Source organism: Canis lupus, chromosome 1 (assembly GCF_011100685.1).
Source record: "Canis lupus familiaris isolate Mischka breed German Shepherd chromosome 1, alternate assembly UU_Cfam_GSD_1.0, whole genome shotgun sequence".
Classification (NCBI taxonomy): Eukaryota; Metazoa; Chordata; class Mammalia; order Carnivora; family Canidae; genus Canis; species Canis lupus.
This window is the reverse complement of record NC_049222.1, coordinates 111,774,005-111,795,259: the sequence shown is the minus strand read 5'-3', so window position 1 is coordinate 111,795,259 and position 21,255 is coordinate 111,774,005. Positions and strand designations below refer to the sequence as shown.

The 21,255-nt window shown below is 46.2% G+C and overlaps 1 long non-coding RNA gene and 1 pseudogene across 1 annotated transcript; one reads left to right on the top strand and one right to left on the bottom strand.

Annotated features, from left to right (window-relative positions):
• Positions 1-1,877: 1,877 nt before the first annotated feature.
• Positions 1,878-11,915, bottom strand: LOC119876003. Its single transcript, XR_005354572.1, has 3 exons — positions 11,668-11,915; positions 8,341-8,440; positions 1,878-2,125 (listed from the first exon to the last, which is right to left on the bottom strand). It is a non-coding gene; the product is annotated as an uncharacterized LOC119876003 (long non-coding RNA).
• Positions 10,991-20,626, top strand: LOC100685703 (annotated as a pseudogene).
• The last annotated feature ends 629 nt before the right edge of the window (positions 20,627-21,255 follow it).

The following is a 21,255-nucleotide window of genomic DNA, read 5'->3' as shown; positions in this document are numbered from 1 at the left end:
GTTGCCCAAATCAGACAACTTTGTCAATAAAAATCTTTCCTGAGATTTCTTTCCAAATCAGTAATTCTGGAACTTCCCATCCTTGGTAATTAAGGCCTAGGTAGTGTGGCTGCATTTGGGAGACTTAGGAAAAAAAAAAGAACATGGAGGATTTGATTTAGAAGCACAAGAAGAGAAGTGAGAATGACAAGGGTTGGTGGGGGCAGGGGGGCAATCTTTGCAGGTAAGAAGCCAAGTGAAGATATCTTCAAGGAAAAGGGTAGATGAGGAAATGTTTCAGGCTAGGAGGAGCCAGTTGTCATAGCTGGTAAATGTTAAACTTCCTACCAGGTAATGCCCAGGCTAAGTAGTTAGGAGGGCCAAGCAGACCTGGTTTTATGGATTCTTTTCTGTCATTTGCCTTCTCCTGTTCCAATGGAAGACAGTTCAGCAAATTCCAGGGAAGTGAGATGTCTTTACATATCTTGTCTAATCTCAGAGATGGATATGTATGTCCAATGAAGGAAGCTTAACATCCGTGGGGGTGAGGAGTACTGCAGGGTCACCATTCTTATGTATTGGAGCCTCAGTAAAGTGAGTGATAGTAATCCTCATTGCAACATAAGAAAATAGGCTTGGGAAAATTAAAAACATTGCCTTAGTCACACAAGTAGCAGGATTTCCACAGGTTGTCAATTTTCAAGATTTTAATTCTTTAAAAAAAAGATTTTATTTATTTATTCATGAGAGACACACAGAGAGAGGCAAAGACATAGGCAGAGGGAGAAGGAGGCTCCCTGTAGGGAACCTGAAGTGGGACTCGATCCCAGGACCCCAAGATCGTGACCTGAGCCAAAGGCAGACGCTCAACCACTGAGCTACACAGGCATTACAAGATTTTAATTCTTAATTATGAAAAATTTCATAAAGAGAAAATATAATGGTTCCCCACATACTGATCTCTCACATTCAAATTACCAGGATTTTACTACATTTGCTTAATCTATTCCCTTTTACTTTTTATTTTAAATGCTGAAATAATTTAAAGCAACTCTGATATTTTATACCTATTTCAATAGGCATTTCTTAAATATTGGCTTTTTTGGTTTTTTACAAAACCACAAAGCCATTATGAAACCCAATAAAATAATCAAATTTCTGTGATTGCTTCAAATGCTTATTTTACAGTTTAATCTACATGTTTTTTCATTTCTTATTTTTTATTTTATCTTCCTTCCTTCATACTGTTTTTGTCTAATTTTAGTATTGAGATTTTATTGCCCTCTCCTATTTTCTGGGAGAGATTGTGTAGAATTAGTTCTGATTATTCTTTACATGTTTGGTAGAATTCTCCAATGAAACCATCTGGCCTTGGGTGTTGTGCCCAAGGGTACAAATGACTGCTAAGTTTAGGTACTGGTGTGACTACTTAAAAATTGTGTGACCTTATACACATAGATGAATCTCTCTGCCTCTATTTTTTCATTGTTAAGTGAGGCTAATATTTGGAATGTTATGAATGAAAGACTTAATACATGTCAAGCAGTGGAAACTGTACCCTGCTCACAGTAACAACTCATGGATCTTTGTCTCACTAGTCTAATAGATGGTACACACACTCACAAAACCGTGAGAAACATAATTCTTAATAGTTACACACCAAAATCAATCCCCTGAGATCAAGAATAACACAGGAATGTCTACAATCAGGACGCTTGGGTGGCTCAGTGGTCGCCTTCGGCTTAGGGTGTGGTCCCAGGGTCCTGGCATCGAGTCCCACATCTGGCTCCCCATGAGGAGTCTGCTTCTCCCTTTGCCTATGTCTCTGCCTCTCATGAGTAAATAAATAGAATCTTTTTTAAAAAAAGAATGTCTACTATCACATATTATCTATAATTATGGATTTTAGCCAGTGCAAGGAAACAATAATTAAACAAGGAGTAGAAAGGAAACTAATTATTTGCAGATATTATAATAAAATATAATATAAATAAAATATTAGAGGGGCACATGGGCAACTCAGATGGAGTCTTGATTTTAGCTCAGTCATGATCACGACCCAACTGGGGCTCCACACTGAACATGGCATCTGCTTAAGTTTCTCCCTCTACTTCTCTGTTTGCTCCTCCACCATTCCATGCTCTGTCTAAAAAATAAAAATAAATTTAAAAGATTTTAAATATTAGAATTATTAGGTAAATTTAAGTCACAACATACCATAAAATTAAAAATTCAATGATATTCTTATATACTAGCAACAATCACAATGTTAGAAGTAAAAGAATTTGTGAAAAGTTGGAAGTATCAAATAGGCAGAACTAAATCTAATGAAAGAAATGGGAAAAAAAAAAAAAAAAAGAAAAAAAAAAAAGAAATGGGAGACCAAGGCAGCCTGGGTGGCTCAGCGGTCTAGCGCCGCCTTCAGCCCAGGACGTGATCCTGGAGTCCCGGAATCAAGTCCCAGGTCTGGCTCCCTGCATGGAGCCTGCTTCTCCCTCTGCCTGTGTCTGTGTCTCTGCCTCTCGTGCGCGCTCTCTCTCTCATTAATAAATAAATAAAATCTTAAAAAAAAAAGTGAGACCAACACAGAAAACAAAACATTACTGAAAGAAATTGCAGACCCAAATAAATGACAGACAGATAATCAAATCTCTCCAAGTTGATCTATAGATTCAGTACAATCTCAATACCAAGCAGGATGTGTGTGTTTAAAATGACAAATTGATTCTAAAATGTGCATAGATATTTAAAGGGCCAAGAACTGTGAAGACAATCTAGAACAACTAGAGGGGTTATGGTTACAAATACCAAACCTTTGATAAAAATACAGTTACTAATGGGATGCCTGCGTGGCTCAGTTGCTTAAGTGGTGGACTCCTGATTTCAGCTCAGGTCATGATCTCGGGGTTGTGAGATCAAGCTTTGTGTTCTGGCTTTGCTTTTCACTGGGAGTCGACCTGAGATTCTCTTTTCCTCTCCCTCTGCCCCTGATCTTAACTCCATAGTATGTAAAAAAAAAAAAAAAAGCAGAAATTGACACTGTATAATCCACCAATTTTACCAGTTTTTTTCTAAAGATTTTATTTATTTATTCATGATAGATGCAGAGAAAGAGAGAGGCAGAGACACAGGCAGAGGGAGAAGCAGGCTCCTTGCCGGGCCAACGTGGGACTTGATCCTGGGTCTCCAGGATCACGCCCTGGGTCAAAGGCAGGCGCTGAACCACTGAGCCACCCAGGGATCCCCAATTTTACCAGTTTTACAAGTACTTTTTTTGTGTGTATATATTTATATAATTTTATGTAGTTTTATGTAACTATTACTGCAATCAAGATACAGAGCTGTCCCATCACCACAGGCTCCCTGGTGCCTTTATAGACACACCCACTCTCACCATCCCTCACCCCTGGCAATCAATAATCTGTTCTCCGTCACTACAATTTTATTTCAAAAATGTTACATAAATAGAATCATACAGTGTGGAAGCTTTTGAGATTGGCTTTTATCATTCAGTATAGTGACCTGGAAATCCAACCCAATTGTTGCTTGTATCAATATTTTTTTCTGTTGACCTTAAAAGTAAAACTGTTATTTTACCAGCAAAAATGGGTTTATTCAGGAATAGCAGAGAATTGCAATTTGGGGCAGGCAAGTTGCAGCAAAAACCATAGGCTAGTCCAACAAATAAAGGAGAGGAATGTTATTTTATGGAGAAGGAGGAAGTTGGAAGAGATTATTTCAAAGGAAAGTCCATTGGACAAATGGAAGAGTCCGAGGTGAGGACAATCTTTCCTTAACTGGTCCGTGTCTTGTAGGAGATGCAGTGGATGCTACAAGATGCAAAGCAATCTTTCCCTGTTGGGATCCGTACAATTACGGATGAGGAGATACAAATCCGTACATTTCTTGATGAGGAGTGGGATGGTATGAGAGCGCCCCCTTCTGGCCTTCTGGCTCTATTTTAGTGAAGTTTCTTTTTATTAATTAATTAATACATTAATTTATTAATGCAGATTCGTATTCCATGGGATAGATGTACTACAGTTTGTTTAACCATGCACCTGTTAGGGCAGCCTGGGTGGCTCAGCGGCTTAGCGCGCCTTCATCCCAGGGCGTGATCCTGGAGACCCGGGATCGAGTCCCACATCAGGCTCCCTGCATGGAGCCTGCTTCTCCCTCTGCCTGTGTCTCTGCCTCTCTCTCTCTCTCTCTTTCATGCGTAAATAAATAAAATATTTTTTAAAACCATGCACCTGTTAGAAGACACTTGGGTTGTTTCCAGTTTTTATTTAAATTCAATTTGCCAACGTATAACACCCAGTGCTCATCCCATCAAGTGCCCTCCTTAAGTGCCCATCTCTCAGTTACCCATCCCCCTTCCACTGTTTCCAGTTTTTGATGTTACGAATAGAGCTGCTGTAAAGAGTCACATACAGGTTTTTGCATCAACATAAGTTTTCATTTCACTTCATTTATTCATAAGGGCTCAAGTGTGCAATATAAGTGCATATCTTGTTTTAAATGAAATTACCAAATACTCCTCTAGAGTATCCATGATGCCTTGTATTCCCACCAGCAACGTATGAGTAATTCAGTTTCTTTACATCCTCACTAGCATAGTGTTTTCACATTTTACATTTTGATCCACATTGTCTGAGAGCCTTCCAGAAAGTCTCTATGAACATACTCTCACAAAAGGTTCATGAGAAATGTACTTCCCTATCCTATTACCAAAGAGTTGACATTGTCAATTTCTCTGTGTCAAATATAAAGAAACAAAGAGAGGACAGATGTTGTAAAAGATACTCATGACCACTGACATTCTGGGAACTTGGATTTCTGTAAGGTTTTCTCCATTCCCTCAGTGGTAAAGGCTATTCACTATGCCAGGACTGTACAAATAATGCGGTTTATGCCAGACACTTGCTTTCCCTCTGGGTCAGGAATTTGAGCTCATTGCTAGGCAGAGCGTGCTGATGTGACCAGCCTGTAATAGAAATCTTGGGTATTGAGTGTGTCTAATGCGCTTCCCTCATAGACACACTTCACATGTGTTGTCACAATTTCCCTTGCTGGGGAATTAAGTGTGTTCTGTATGACTCCATATAGAGAGGACTCTTGAAAGCTTGGATTGTTTTTTTCCTAGACTTCACCCCATGAAATAAAGTTTCAGATAAACTAGACCAAAAAAAAAGAGGGTGAAGGAGGGAAACACTGAGCTTCCTTGATAGAGAACACTTGGCAGCATTGTCACAACCTCCCTCCCCAGCTGTTGTTGATCTTGTAAATGTTAGACCTGCTGATCAGGGCTTGAGTAAGCTTACAACGAGAGGGTAAACAGGGGGCTTTTAAAAATATTTATTTATTTGAGAGAGAGAGAGAAAGAAAGAGTAGGAGGAGGGAAGAGCAGAGAGAGGGAGAGAGAAACTCAAGCAGACTCTGTGCTGAGTGTGGAACCTGATGTGGGGCTTGATCTCATGACGCAGAGATCATGACCTGAGCCAGAGCCAAGAGTCAGAAGCTTAACCAACTGCACCACCCAGGGACCACCAAAGAGGGACTTTGAAAGACATAGCTGTGTATTTTGTGGCTATTGTACCTGGATGTATGATAAAAATTGATGCAAGTTTATATGCTTATAACCTAAACACTAGAGGGATCATTCCAATTGGGAAAGCTGCAGAGAATGTGTCATGGACCACACTCACTTGTTTCCTGCTGCCTGTGAGCAGGTTGAAATTTAAACTGAATGTTGGTAACAGAATGAGTCTCTGTAACTGATGATTTCTGCTATGTGTCTTGCCTATTGGAGCCTCTGGGGAAAGGGAAGCAACATGAAAAGAATGTCCATCTCCATGTGGAGATACAGTTTTGGAGCTTTCAAAAGGAGATTTTAGTTGCTAATGAGCTCTCAGAAAATCAGATGTCTGACCCTGAGAGGCAGATATTTCTCCAATCTGATGTGCATAGTTTTAAGAGGTCAGTTTGGACTCTAAGAATGACAAGGCAGAAAGGGCTTAGGACAGCTTTACTTGGGCTTGGGCACAGCTGTCTGACCCTTTAGTCTTAGCCTTGCTGCTGCCAGAGAAAAGCAGCTGGCTTTTCTGGAATGCTGAAAATCACAGATCCTCACTGCCTGGACCTGTCTCTCGGCTGAAACCTGATACTGTCTGCCTGAGTTGTTTCAGCCCCAGGATGTACTGTGCTGAATTGAAGTGGGATGGAATTGCTCCACTCAGGAAACTGGCTCAGACCATGTGACGCTTGCACTCCTCTGGGGAACCCTAAGCTGTGACAAAACCTTATGGATGCTCCTGCTTCTGGGTGTATAGCCAAAGGAAATGAAAGCTGTCTACCGAAGAGATGCTGCACCCTCATGTTTATCGCAGCATTATTCACAATAGTCAAGCTATGGAAACAACCTATGTGTCCACCAGCCGATGAATGGATAAAAAAGACATGGTGTATATAATGCAATGAAATTCAGCCATGAGAAAAAAAAGGAAGTTCTGTCATTTGGAACAGCATGGATAAACCTGGGGACATTATACTAAGTGAGATAAGTCAGAGAAAGACAAATATCATATGTATGTATGTGTATGTATATATACATATAAAATATATGTATATTTTTGTATACACATGTATATATGTATATAAAATATATATTTAAATATTTATTTGAAATATAGAGAGAGCATGAGTCCTCATCCTCAAGCTGACTCCCTGCTGAGCACAGAGCCTGATACAGGGCTGGATCCCAGGGCTCTGAGGTCATGACCTGAGCTGAAGCCAGGAGTCAGCCACTTAACTGACTGAGCCACCCAGGTGCCCCACCATATATTTTTTTGTATGCAGAATCTAAAAAAACAGACAAGTCATAAAAGCAGAGTAAAATATCAGTTCCCAGGGGCTAGCTGTAGGGGAATGGGAGTTGGTGAAGGCTACATCTGGAGTCCTATTACACAGTGCAGGAATTATAAACAACATAACTGTATTATAAACATTGAGCTTGCTAAAAGACTAGGTGTTAAATGTTCTCAACACTAGAAGAAATGATAATTATGTGACAACATGTTAACTAATGCTGCAGTGGCAATATCAAATCAATATGTTGTACATCTTGAATTTACACAATGTTATATGTCAAGTATGTCTCAATCAAAAAAATGTGGACGCTGCTGGACCCTCTGGATTGCATGGAAACACCTCCAGCAAAGGGCTTATTGCCTGATGGGGTCATCTGACACTGAGCTGCTGATCCACACTAGATGATGATACAGAGACTGATTGCATTCCTAGCTCGTGAGACCCATGTGTCAAATAGAAACACATCTGGACTTCTGTAAGGAGAGACTTCATTCAGTAGGGAGAAGCCTCCAATTTCAGAAATCTGAAAGTGTCTCAAATTGAGACAGAAAAACAGTATTTATTTTCCAAGGCAGGGTAAGCAGGCACTTCGTAGGGGAGGAGCAGGTGGCCAAAGCAGGGCTTCACAGAAACATTTTATGTCTTCAAAGACATCTCAAGATCTCCTTGAGATGCTAGAGAATGGTGGGCAAGGTAAGAAATCCAGAAGTAGCACCCAGAAAATGACTCCACTGCTCTCCAAATCCCCTGACCAGGGAACCTCAACAATCACCTAGCCCACACCACCAGCCCTGCCCAGTTTTGGGCTCACACATCCCCCCATTCATTTTACAGTCCACCCTTCATGTGTTTGAGGGACTGTTGATAGGAAGCTGAGGAAGAGCTGGTCACCTCTCAGGCATTGCAGGAGGTTAATTAATAAAATATCCCTGGAGGGTGATGGAAGACTTCATAAAGTCAACACCTGGGTAGGGTTTTGAGGGGCATGTGAAAATTCTCATACCTGCCCTTCAGAAATGAAGGGAGACAGCGCCTCTCAGGTGTAGACACTGGTCTGAGCAAAGTAGTGAGAGAACCTGACTCAAGAAAGACCTTTTCTAGAAAGTTGGGTATAGAAAAGGAAACCCTGCTGGATGTCATGGGCAAAACTGAGTCTAGGGGCACCAGACCTTTATTCCATCCAGTGGGTTTTTCTGGGTGACTCCCAGTTGCTGAGCAGAAGGCATCTATCTGATGGTCCTGGAGCCAGAGAGGGGAAGTTAGTTGGGAGGTAATGCCTCTCCAAGTAGGAAGGGAACTGAACCATGCAGGTGATACATCTCAGGTGCTTCTGATGTGCCCTGCATTATGCTTCACAACAACCCTATGTGGACATTACGATTATCTTCCTTTTACATGGACAAGGCACCAAAGCAGAGAGAGAGAGCAGGCCAGTGGCAGAACCTCAAAGATGTGGCTCTAGAAACCACCCCCTTCCCTATGTTTTATTACCTGGCAAACAGGGCATTTGTCAGCAGAAGCTTCCTCTTTTCTGCCTTTGTCCTCGACTTCTTGTGGTGAGCTGCACTGTGGACCCAAAGATGTCCATGTCCTTTTTTAAAAAAAGATTTTATTTATTAGAGAGAGAGAGGCAGAGACACAGGGAGAGGGAGAAGCAGGCTCCATGCAGGGAGCCCGACGTGGGACTCGATCTCGGGTCTCCAGGATCAGGCCCTGGGCTGAAGCCAGTGCTAAACCACCGAGCCACCCGGGCTGCCCAGATGTCTGTACCCTAATCCCCAGAGTGTGTATGTTCCTTTAAATGGCAAAAAGGACTTTGCAGGTGTGATTAACTTGAAGGTCTTGAGGAGAGTAGCATGGGTATCCAGGTGGCCCCAGTGAAATCAAAAGGGTCTTATAAGAGGAAGGCAGGTGGAGGGAAGGAGAAGTGTTATGCAACTGGCCTTGAAGATGGAGGAAGGGGGCGATGACAGTAGCTTCTAAAAGCTGGGGGAAGGTAAGAAACGCTTCTCCCCATGGAACTTCAGAAAGGAATCTGATCTGCTCAACACTTGATTTTAACTGTGTAAGAATCCTTTTGGGATTTGGATTTCTAGAACTGTAAGAAAATACATTTCCGTTGGTTTCAGTTAGCACAAAGTTAATTTCAACTGCCATCAGAAATGAATTGCCTCCTGGCCTGTCCTTTCACGGATTTGGTGAGCATCCCCTTTTCTCTGTATTTGTCTTTAGAGCAGCCCAGTGACAAATAGCAGAGGTTCTAGACTCAGAGCCAGATTCAAGTCCAGCCATGCCACTTCCAAGCTTTATGACCTGGATAACTTTGTCTCACTGACTCTCAGTCTTCTCGTTTGTTATATGGGAATGACAGTCATCAGAATCCTCATTCTTTAGGGAGAACTGATCTACTGTGCCAGATTTTACATAAATAAGCTCACAAAAACCCCCAAACCACTCTCTGGGTTGGGTTTTGCTATCACTACCCAAATATTGTTTTTTTAAAAAAGATTTTATTCATAAGAGACAGAGAGAGAGAGAGGCAGAGACACAGGCAGAGGGGGAAGCAGGCTCCATGCAGGGAGCCCGACATGGGACTTGATCCCAGGTTTCCAGGATCACGCCCTGGGCTGAAGGCGGTGCCGAACCGCTGAGCCACCTGGGCTGCTTCCCCCAAATATTGTTAAACAGGGAATCGAGTTTTTGTTTGACATGACAAATGAAAGTCAAAGTTTTCATTAGTCCATGAACAAGGAGGAATGTACCTTGGAGCCTCTTCTGGCTTCCAGAAGAAAATCCACCAGCAATTATTCCTTTTTATAAAACAAACATTAAAAAAAAAAAAAAACCTACCATGCAACAATTAAAGCCACCAATCAGGATTTCATAGCTTTCAAAGGCAAAGTTCCCTGGTGTTCAGGTGTCTTACAAGCCCATTGGCAAAGATAACTTCATGAGGGGAAGAGCCTCTGCTTTTCTGCACCTGCCAGGAGATGGGGTGAGGGGACTCCCCAGCTCCCCTGCACCCTCTTGCAAGCAGAATTATAACCGCTTTCCTTCTCCCCACACATTTATTTTTAAAGATTTTATTTTTAAAAAATATTTATTCACGAGAGACAGGCAGAGACACAGGCAGAGGGAGAAGCAGGCTCCATGCAGGGAGCCTGACATGGGACTTGATCCTGGATCTCCAGGATAACACCCTGAGTTGAAGGCAGCGCTAAACCACTGAGCCACCTGAGCTGCCCTAAAGATTTTATTTATTCATGACAGACACACAGAGAGAAGCAGAGACTTGGCAGAGGGAGAAGCAGGCTCTCCGCAGGGAACTCGGTAGGAGGCTAGACCCCAGGACCCCAGGATCACAACCTGAGCTAAAGACATACGCTCAACCACTGAGTCACCCAGGTGCCCCCTCTCCCCACATGTTTAATCTTTGCAACTATCCTACAAGGTAGGCACATGTTTATCCTCCCCTTGCTGATGACCGAGTTAACGCAAAGTTATTTGACCAGGTAGCAGCAATGGTTATGATTTGAACTGGCGCATTTTGGTACCAGGGCCAAAGTACATGTTAGTGGCTCCCCTGCCCACACTGCCCAGGACCAGCATGGCCAGTCTGGGAGCTCTGAGAACAGTCGTTGGCACCATCAGACTCTGCTGTTCTCCTCCCAGGTGAAATTAGCGGTAGCTGGAATCCACACCCCCCTCACCAATCCATGTGGAGCTGTGTCTGTTTCATATAAGGGGCGCTTTTAAAAAATTTTCACAAAGATGCCACGTTGGCTAGAGAATTTCTGGCCTTTGTCTCATGACTTTTCCTTTCTGTAGTTCTGTCTTCTCATGACTCTGGCCTTCCCCTAGAAAAGGAGGAGACAATGACCACATTTCAGGTGAGTTCTTTTATCACCTTTTGTAATGAGTGGCCACCTCTTTTCTCAATATCCTGAAGAGTGAAGGATAACGCCAGATATTTAGTATCTTTAATATATCAGATATTTACTTTTTGATTTCATTCATGGTTCTCATTCTCACTTTTGATTCACAAATAGTGTAAAATTAATAATTCCTACGTTATTTGGTTTACAAATTAATTGTTTTCAATGCTCTTTTAAAAACCTTCATAACTGAGTTTCTAAGGATCATGTCTGCGAGGCGGGATTCCCAATCCAAAGACAATGGCCCCAATGGGATGGAGCCCGAAGGTGTCATTGAGAGTAACTGGAATGAGATTGTTGACAGCTTTGATGACATGAACCTCTTTGAGTCTCTTCTCCATGGCATCTACGCCTATGGTTTCAGAAGCCTTCTGCCATCCAGGTGTGGAGGCCGAGAGAATTAGAGCCATTTAAGTTTAACAGTGGCACAGGTACAGCCATTGTAGCTTCGGCAGCCATCTCAGGCCACCGTGACCAGGCCACTGTGACCAGGTACTGACCTCTACCTTACCCCGGCTACAGAAAAAACACAAAGCACGCTCTTATCAGAATAAGGAAGCAAGAGCTTGTGTGACCTCTTTACTGGAGATTCTCACATCCCCACCCTTACTGAAAAACCCCACCTTACCCCTAGACCAGCCCATAAAATCTAGCTGGAACCCCCCTCGGGGCCCAAGTCCCTGCTCCTCTGTGTCGGGTACACTAGGACCCAGGCTCGAGCTTGCTAATAAACCTTCGTGTGCTTGCATCGGTGTCGGCTCCTTGGTGATTTCTGGGATTCGCAATCTTAGGTGCAACATTTGGGGGCTCATCTGGATCTGAGAAACCCCCAAGACCCCATCCGGAGGGTCCCACGCGTGGTGAGCGCACTCAACCTTTCTACCTTTTGGCGCATATTCTCTGCGAGCTCTAGACTGTATTTCTACGGGTCGGAGTTCCAATGTGTATTAGGTTGACATCAGCTTAGGCGGACGCGCTGGCAGGCCGTAGCCCGGGGGTCTTGGGAGACGTCCCTTGCCCCCGCCGGGAGGACGAAGTCCCCATCTGTGAGGAGGGCCGGCTGCCAGCCCTTCGGTTTACTTTCTGTCTCCGCGGCCGCCCTGGAACGTTCGTTACTGTGTCCTTGTTAACTGTGTGTGCGCTTGTCTGTCTTACCGTGTCTTTGTTAACTGTCATAACTGTCTGCGCCTTGGTGTGGACTGAGGACATAATGGGGCAGACACAAACCACCCCCCTGTCCCTTATGCTCTCCCACTTCTCGCACGTTAGGGAAAGAGCTCACAATCTGAGCACAGACATACGGAGAGAAAACTTTCAAGCTTACTGCATGTCAGAATGGCCAACCTTTGAGGTGGGGTGGCCCCTACAAGGAACTTTCCACCTACCTGTTATCTTACAGGTTAAGTCCCTGATCTTCAGGGATAAATCTGATGGCCACCCTGACCAGGTGCCCTACATCCTGGCCTGGCAGGACATGATCAAGAATCCCCCTCCTTGGCTAAAACCATTTTCACCCCCCAAGGCAGGACCTACCAAGATTCTAGCCCTGTGAAAGGCCGAGAAGGACACTGACTCTAGGACCAAAAAGCCCCTTCATCTGGTCTTGCAGGATTCCTCCCCGGGGGACCTGGTTCTCCCACCGCCCTACCCTCCCCGATGCCCCCTTGCCCTCACATCAGAGGCACCGGGGGCTGCAGAAGGGGCGCCACCCCTCCCTGACGAGGGAGTTCCTGTGCACAGGCCGGCAGCGGGGACACACGGCCGGACCCACCGGGAGGCCCCCCCTCCTAATACAGGGCTGGCTGACTCCACCACCCTTCCCCTCTGCGCCATGGGACCCCCCCCTCCCCACGAGACTGGCGGACAGCCAATGTTATCCTGGCCGTTCTCCACCACTGATTTATATAATTGGAGAACCCAGAATGCAAAATTCTCTGATAATCCAAAAGATCTAATCAGGCTTTTAGATCCTGTTCTCTTTACCCACCTGCCTACTTGGGATGACTGCCGACAGCTCTTGCAGGTTCTCTTCACCAAAGAGAACAAATTCAGGTGGAAGCCCAGAAGTCTGTCCTGGGAGAGGACAGACAGCCGACTCAAAACCCAGACCTCATAAACGCTGCCTTCCCCTTATCCCACCCCACCTGGGACCACAACTTGGCTGAAGGTAAGGAGAGACTCCGGGTCCACCGCCAGACTCTCCTGGCAGGTCTCCAGGCTGCCGCGCACAAGCCTGCCAATCTGGCCAAGGTGTATGATGTGAGGCAGGGTAAGGATGAGAGTCCAGCCGCCTTCTTAGAGAAAGTCATAGAGGCTTTTAGGCAGTACACCCCTATGAACCCAGAAGCCCCAGAAACAAAGGCCGCAATTATCATGGCTTTTGTTAATCAGGCCACTCCAGACATCAAAAGAAAATTGCAAAGAATAGACGAGAAGAGAAGAGCTTGCAGGACTTAATTGTAGCAGAAAGAGTTTATAATAATAAAGTCTGGAAGAGCAACAAATTAAACTAAGTGACTGGCAGGCTCGAAACCTGGTCAAGATTCTGCTGGCCACAACCATGGAAGACCCACAGGAAAGACAGAGGCACCTCAAAAATCTGGCTTTAGGGACAGGTAAGGAGGATGGCCCTGGTCCCCGTCGGGAATGCCCTAAACTGAACAAAAACCAATGTGCTTATTGTAAGGAAGAGGGCCACAGGGTTGAAAGACTGCCCTAATAAGAGACCTAAGGCCCCCGCCAAGATCTTGGAGATGGAGGACCTGGATGACTAGGGGAGTCGGAGTTTGGCACCCCTCCCCGAGCCTAGGGTAACCCTCAGAGTGGAGGGGCAACCATGGAATTCCTAGTGCACACTGGGGCACAACACTCAGTTTTATTACAACCCCAAGGGAAATTGGCAAGCAAGACTTCATGGGTGCAAGGGGCCATGGGCACCAGACAGTACTCATGAACTACCCAAAGAACTGTGGGTCTCGGCATGGGCCGGGTATCCCACTCCTTCATAGTCATTTCTGAGCGTCCCTACCCGTTGCCAGGTTGGGACTTGCTCACCAAGATGGGGGCACAAATCCCCTTCTACCTCAAAGGGGCAAAAATCCTAAACGAGGAGGGGCACCCAATTCAGGTGCTTGTCCTGAGTTTAGAGGACAAATACCGTCTCCATCAAATGCCCTCAGCCCCAATGACTGACATTGATCATTGGCTACAGGAATTCCCCAAGCATGGGCAGAAACTGGGGGAACTGGGTTGGCCTGGCACCGACCGGCCATATACATAGAACTAAAGCCGGGGGCCAACCCTGTCAGGGTCCGCCAATACCCCATGCCTCTCGTAGCCATGTGGGAATCACACCCCATATACGGCGACTACTGGCCTCGGGCATATTGAGGCCTTGCCAGTCGGCATGGAACACTCCCTGCTGCCGGTGCAGAAACCACACTCTAACGATTACAGGCCAGTCCAGGACTTAAGGGAAGTCAACCGGCGAGTAAAGGATATGCACCCCACGGTCCCAAACCCCTATACCCTCCTCTCCACCCTGCCTCCAGACAAAACTTGGTATACAGCATTAGGTTTAAAAGATCCCTTTTTCAGCCTGCCTTTAGCACCCAAGAGCCAAGACCTTTTCGCCTTTTAATGGACGCACCCCGAGAAAGGCATCAATGGCCAGCTCACCTGGACTCGACTACCACAAGGGTTCAAAAATTCACCGACCATCTTCGATGAGGCCTTACACGAAGACTTGGGTGAGTTGTGTTCCGAACACCCTCATTTGACCTTATTGCAACATGTAGATGATATCCTGTTGGCGGCAGAGGACTGGGACACGTGTCTGCGAGGCACCAAGGACTTGCTCCAGACCGTAGCGGCCCTAGGATACCGGGCCTCTGCTAAAAAAGCCCAGATCTGCAGAACAGAGGTGAGCTACCTTAGGTACAAATTAAAGGATGGACAAAGATGGTTGACAGGATGCACAGAAGGAAACCATCCTGAGGATCCCACAGCCGAAACAGTCCGCCAGGTACGTGAATTCCTGGGGTCAGCAGGATTCTGTCGATTGTGGATTCCAGGTTTTGCCAAGATGGCCAGACCCCTCTATGAGGCCACCAGGCACCAGCAAAATTTTGAATGGACAGAGGCCATGAACAAAGCCCTTAATGACCTTAAACAGGCCTTGCTGTCTGCCCCGGCTCTCGGGTTGCCCGACTAACCAAGCCCTTCTACCTGTACGTGGGCGAGAAAGACAAGGTGGCAGAAGGGGTCCTTGTCCAGTACATAGGTCCCTGGAAGAGACCCATAGCTTATCTCTCCAAAAAGCTGGACACGGTAGCTGCTGGATGGCCCCCATGCTTAAAAATTATTGCCGTGGTGGCCACTATGGTCAAAGACACAGACAAGCTGGCCATGGGGCAAGAACTGCATGTTCCCACCCCACATGCTATTGAAGGGGTACTCAAACAGCCCCCAGACACTGGATCAGCAATGCCCGTCTGACCCATTATCAGAGCCTGCTGCTAAACCCCACCAGGATTTTATTCAAGCCACCGACAACCCTGAATCCAGCAATGCCACTCCCTAACCCAGACTGGAGACCCCTCCCCCCCGCATGATTGTCAAGAAATTTTGGCACAGGTGCACGGAGTCACCTGGCCGATCTCCAGGACCAGCCACTGCCGAACACGGATGCCACGTGGTATACAGACGGCAGCAGTTTTGTCCGAGAAGGAATCAGATATGCGGGGGCAGCCGTAACCACGGAAACAGAGACCATCTGGGCAGAGCCACTGGCAGCCGGAACGTCAGCTCAACGGGCAGAACTGGCCGCACTGGCCAAGGCGCTGACCATGGGAGAAGGTAAACGAATAAACATCTACACCGACAGCAGGTACGTCCTTTGCCCACCGCTCACGTCCACGGAGCCCTTCATATATAGAGAGGGCTTCTGACAGCAGAAGGAAAGACTGTTAAAAACAAAACAGATCCTTGAACTCCTGGGGGCCCTCTGGCTGCCCAAGGCCCTAGCCATCATCCATTGTCTGGGACACCAAAAGGCAGACACACCAGTATCCAGGAGAAGCCGGCTAGCTGACCCAAAAGCAAAGGAGGCGGCCCTTTCAGTGACCCAGGTCTTAACAACCACACTACCCGATCCGGGGGCAGCGACCCTGCCCGACACCCCCAACTATACTGATGCTGACTTACACTGGATCAAACGCTTGCTTATGACCCAGTGTTTGCGTGGCTGGTGGAGGGCCGCGGACTCCAGCATCATCCTGCCAGAGGAACTAGGATGATGAGTCCTATCCAAAATGCATCGGAGCACTCACATGGGAACAAGGAAGATGGAAGACCTCATACGACGTGCAAAGATCACTATTAAGGACTCTTGAGCAAAGATCGAGCAGATTGTGGCAAGCTGCCACACATGCCAATTAATCAATGCCACTGCCCATGGATCTAACCCAGGCATCTGGCTCTGGGGGGACCACCCAGGAGCCTACTAGGAAGTGGACTTCACTGAGGTAAAACCTGGAAGATACGGATACAGGTATTTACTAGTGTTTGTAGATACTTTTTCAGGGTGGCCAGAGGCATTTCCCACCAAACATGAAATAGCACAGACCGTGACCAAGAAACTGCTGGAAGGCATCTTACCGAGGTATGGTTTTCCTGTTAAGATTGGATCAGACAACGGACCAGGATTCGTCTCTAAGGTAACACAGGGAGTGGCACTAGTACTTGGGGCAGATTGGGAATTACATTGTGCATATAGGCCGCAAAGCTCAGGACAGGTAGAGAGGATGAACAGAACATTAAAAGAGACCTTAACTAAATTAGCCCTGGAGACTGGTGGGGACTGGGTGACTCTCCTCCCCTTCGCCCTATATAAGGTACGAAAACTCCCCATATAAGATGGGACTTACCCCCTATGAGATCATGTTCTGTTTTCCTCCACCTATTATCCCCAATTTAAAACCTGAGGTGCTTGTTGAATTTGATGATCAACAACTTTTTCTTGCTCCAAATGTTACAAAGAGCCCATGAACAGGTATGGCCTAAGCTGAAGGCCCTCTATGAAACTGGGCCAACCCCTGACCCCATCGATATCGACCAGGCGATTAGGTGTACATGCAGGGACATCAGCACAGAAACTCCAACCTCACTGGAAAGGACCCTACATTGTGATCCTGACTACACCCACGGCTCTCAAGGTCGACGGGATAACTCCCTGGGTCCACTACACTCACGTCTGGCCAGCTGATCCACATGCCATCCTCAAAGACTTTGTTCCAGAATGGCAGAGTCAACCCGACAAGGACAATCCCCTAAAGCTAAGACTGCATCGTTCTCATGTACCCTGCTAATGTTACTTGCACTGTATCCCCTCACGGCTAAAACCAACTCTCATCAACCACTAAATCTAACCTGGTAAATCCTCACCCCGAGTTCTATGGAAATAATAACCCAGCTGTCAGGAATACACCATAGGGGAACCTGGTGGCCCAATCTAACCTTTGACTTATGCAACCCAGACGTTTCAGGTGCCCACCACGGCCCCTCGGCTCTACTTGGCCAAGTACCCGGATGTGTCAGCGTGTGGAGCTTAATTTCCCTCTCTGCCACCTGCTTTTACGCATGCCCGGCCCCCTCTCTGTCTGACCATAATAAGGTCTCCAAATGTGGAGGCCCCGAGGATTACTTCTGTAAAACATGGGGTTGCGAACAAACTGGGACATGTTATTGGCTGTCACAGGATCCAGATGGCCTTATAAAAATCCAATGAAATCCACGGGCCCCTCATGCTCGGGCAGCACGGGAGCAAACTCCCATCTCCTCTGTAACTCGGTCACCATTTCCTTTATGGAGGTTGGGAAACAATACAAACTGGGGAATAGGACTCCTATGGGGACTCCAGGCTTTATCTACACAGGCACAATTATGGAGCCCAATTCATGATCAGGCAACTTGAAAAGCCTCTAAGTCAAACTCAAGGGGTAGGCCCCAACCCTGTGCTAGTGCCAACCCAATCTCAGGCAAAAACAAGGCCACCAGTGGTCAAAACTGCAGTACCCTCTTTAAAATCCTCCTGTAACCCCTCCGGTCGGGATACCCCAGTTCTGACTTGCCTTCCCTTCGACCCCTCTCAGCACCCTCTTTTGACCCTAATGTCCCAGGCTTACAAATTCCTCAATGCAACTAAGCCCACTCTTACCCAATCCTGCTGGCTGTGCTATGACATCTGCCCCCTCTTCTATGAAGGAATTGCAATAACAGGTCAATATAAAACAACCTTCAGTCCCAATGACTGTAGATGGCAGCAAAAGACTCAAGGACTCACTTTACAATCAATATCAGGTCAGGGGCTCTGTATAGGACCCCCTCACCCCAATACCAGTCCCTATGTAATGATATCAAATCTATATCCAGCCAGGACTACCACCTACCTCCTCAAAATGGTTAGGTGGGAATGTTCTACAGGCCTAACCCCCTGTTTTCATGGCTAGACAATCAGACAAAGGGCTTCTGTGTATTAGTTCAACTACTTCCTAAAATTATTTATCACTCAGATGAGCAGGTGCTTCAATGGTTCAATGCAGGTACCCACAAACGAGATAGAAGAGAGCCCATCTCAGCTGTCACCATTGCTGCACTGTTAGGACTTGGGTTAGCAGGTGCAGGGACAGGTATCACCTCACTAGCCGCACAGAACTCCCACTACGACAGTCTTAAAGCAGCAATTGATCTAGACATAGAACGGATAGAAACCTCTATCTCCCGCCTCCAAGATTCCCTAACATCCTTGTTCGAGGTTGTCCTTCAAAACAGAAGAAGATTAGACTTAGTCTTCTTACAACAGGGAGGGTTATGTGCTGCCCTAAATGAAGAGAGCTGTTTCTACACTGACCACCCAGGGATAGTCTGTGAATCTATCGCAAATGTCAGGGAAAGTTTGGCTAAGCGAGAATGAGAACAGCAACAAGGCTGGTTCAAAATCCTGGTTCAATCGTTCCTCCTGGCTCACTACCTTGTTGTCCACCATAGCCGGGCCCCTCATAATCCTCCTCCTCAACTTTGGGCCCTGCATTATCAATAGATTAGTTACTTTTGTCAAAGACAATGAGTACAGTCCAGCTTATGGTACTTAGATAACAATACCAACCACTAGACCTTGTTACTGAGACCAACCTGGACCCATGATTGGATCCTTCTTTAGGTTCCCCTGAGAGGGGGAAATGTGGAGGCTGAGAGCACTGGGGCCATTCAAGTTTAACATTGGCACAAGTACAGCCATTGTAGCTTCGGCAGCCATCTCAGGCCACTGTGACCAGGTACTGACCTCTACCTTACCCCGGCTACAGAAAAAAAAAAAAAAAAAAAAAAAACACAAAGCACGCCCTTATTGGAATAAGGAAGCAAAAACTTGTAAGACCTCTTTACTGGATATTCTCCCACCCTCACCCTTACTGAAAAACCCCACCTTACCTCTAGACCAGCTCATAAAAACCCAGCTGTAATCCACCTCAGGGTCCAAGTCCCTGCTCCACTGTGTCGGGTATACTTGGACGCAAGCTCGAGCTTGCTAATAAACTCTTGTGTGCTTACATCGGTGTTGGCTCCTTGGTTTCTCGGATTCGCAATCTTGGACACATCACAGGAGCAAGCTATGCTTCCTTGTATTAAGGGTTATGATGTGATCGCTCAAGCCCAATCTGGGACTGGGAAAACAGCCACTCTTGCCATATTGATTCTGCAGCAAATTGAATTGGATCTAAAGGCTACACAGGCCTTGGTCCTGGCACCCACTAGAAAGTTGGCTCAGCGGATAAAGAAGGCAGTTATGGCATTGGGAGATTACATGGGTGCCTCCTGCCATGCCTGCATCGGGGGGACCAATGTATGTGCTGAGGTGCAGAAGCTTCAGATGGAGGCTCCCCATGTCATGGGCACCCCAGGTCATGTGTTTGACATGCTGAACCACAGATACCTGTCTCCCAAATACATCAAGAGTTTTTGTACTGGACAAAGCTGATGAAATGTTAAGCCATGGATTCAAGGACCAGATCTATGACATATTCCAGATGCTCAACAGCAACATCCAGGTGGTTTGGTGTCTGCCATGATGCTTCCGACGTGCTTGAGGTGACCAAGATGTTCATGAGGGACCCCATTCAGATTTTGGTCAAGAAGGAGGAGTTGACCCTGGAGGGTATCCACTTCAACGTGGAGTGAGAGGAGTGGAAACTGAACACTGCGACTTCTATGAGACCCTGACCATCATGCAGGTGGTCATACTCATCAACACCCGAAGCAAGGTGGATTGGCTCACCTAGAAGATGAACACCTGAGACTTCACTGTGTCCGCCATGCACCGAGACATGGACCAGAAGGAACAAGATGTTATCATGAGGGAGTTCCACTCAGGCTCTAGCAGAGTATTGATTACCAATCACCTGCTGGCCAGAAGCATTGACCGTGACCTTTCCACCAACAGGGAAAACTATATTCACAGAATCTGTCATGGTGGATGATTGGGCCGTAAGGGTGTGGCTATTAACATGATGACAAAAGAAGACAAGAGGACTCTTTGAGACCTTGAGACCTTCTACAACACCTCCATTGAGGAGATGCCCTTCAATGTTGCTGACCTCATTTGAGGCACGGTCTTGCCACCTAGCCTGACACGGGCCTTGGTCTGGGGGGCAGAAGAGGAGCAGGAGTGGGGAGGGAAGGGAGCCAAGGGATGGACATTTTGTCATTTTTCCTTTTCTTTGAATAAATGTCACTTTTTGAGGCAAAAAAAAAACTTTATAACTGCAGTTGCAGTTATAGACAATGTATGATTTTGACTGGTGCTTTCTTTGCCTATTTATTATATCCACTTTGTTATTTTTTAAAAAAGATTTTATTGGGATCCCTGGGTGGCGCAGCGGTTTGGCGCCTGCCTTTGGCTCAGGGCACGATCCTGGAGGCCTGGGATCGAATCCCACGTAGGGCTCCCTGCATGGAGCCTGCTTCTCCCTCTGCCTGTGTATCTGCCTCTCTGTCTCTCTCTGTGTAACTATCATGAATAAATAAATAAAATCTTTAAAAAAAAAGAAAATTAAAAAAAAAAGATTTTATTTATTTATTCATGAGAGAGACAGAGAGAGAGGCAGAGACACAGGCAGAGGGAGAAGCAGGCTCCTAGCAGGGAGCCCGATGTGGGACTCAATCCTGGGTCCCCAGGATCACACCCTGGGCTGAAGGCGGTGCTAAACTGCTGGGCCACTGGTGCTGCCCTCTTATATCCACTTTGAAACGTAATTCCATGTAATTCATACCATGTAATTCACCCATTTAAAGTGTAAAATTCAGTGGTTCTTGGTATATTCAGGTATGTGCAACTATCCCCACGATTTTAGAACCTTGTCATCACCTCTAAAAGCAACCCTGTACCATTCAGCTATCTCCTCACCCCCTCATAAAA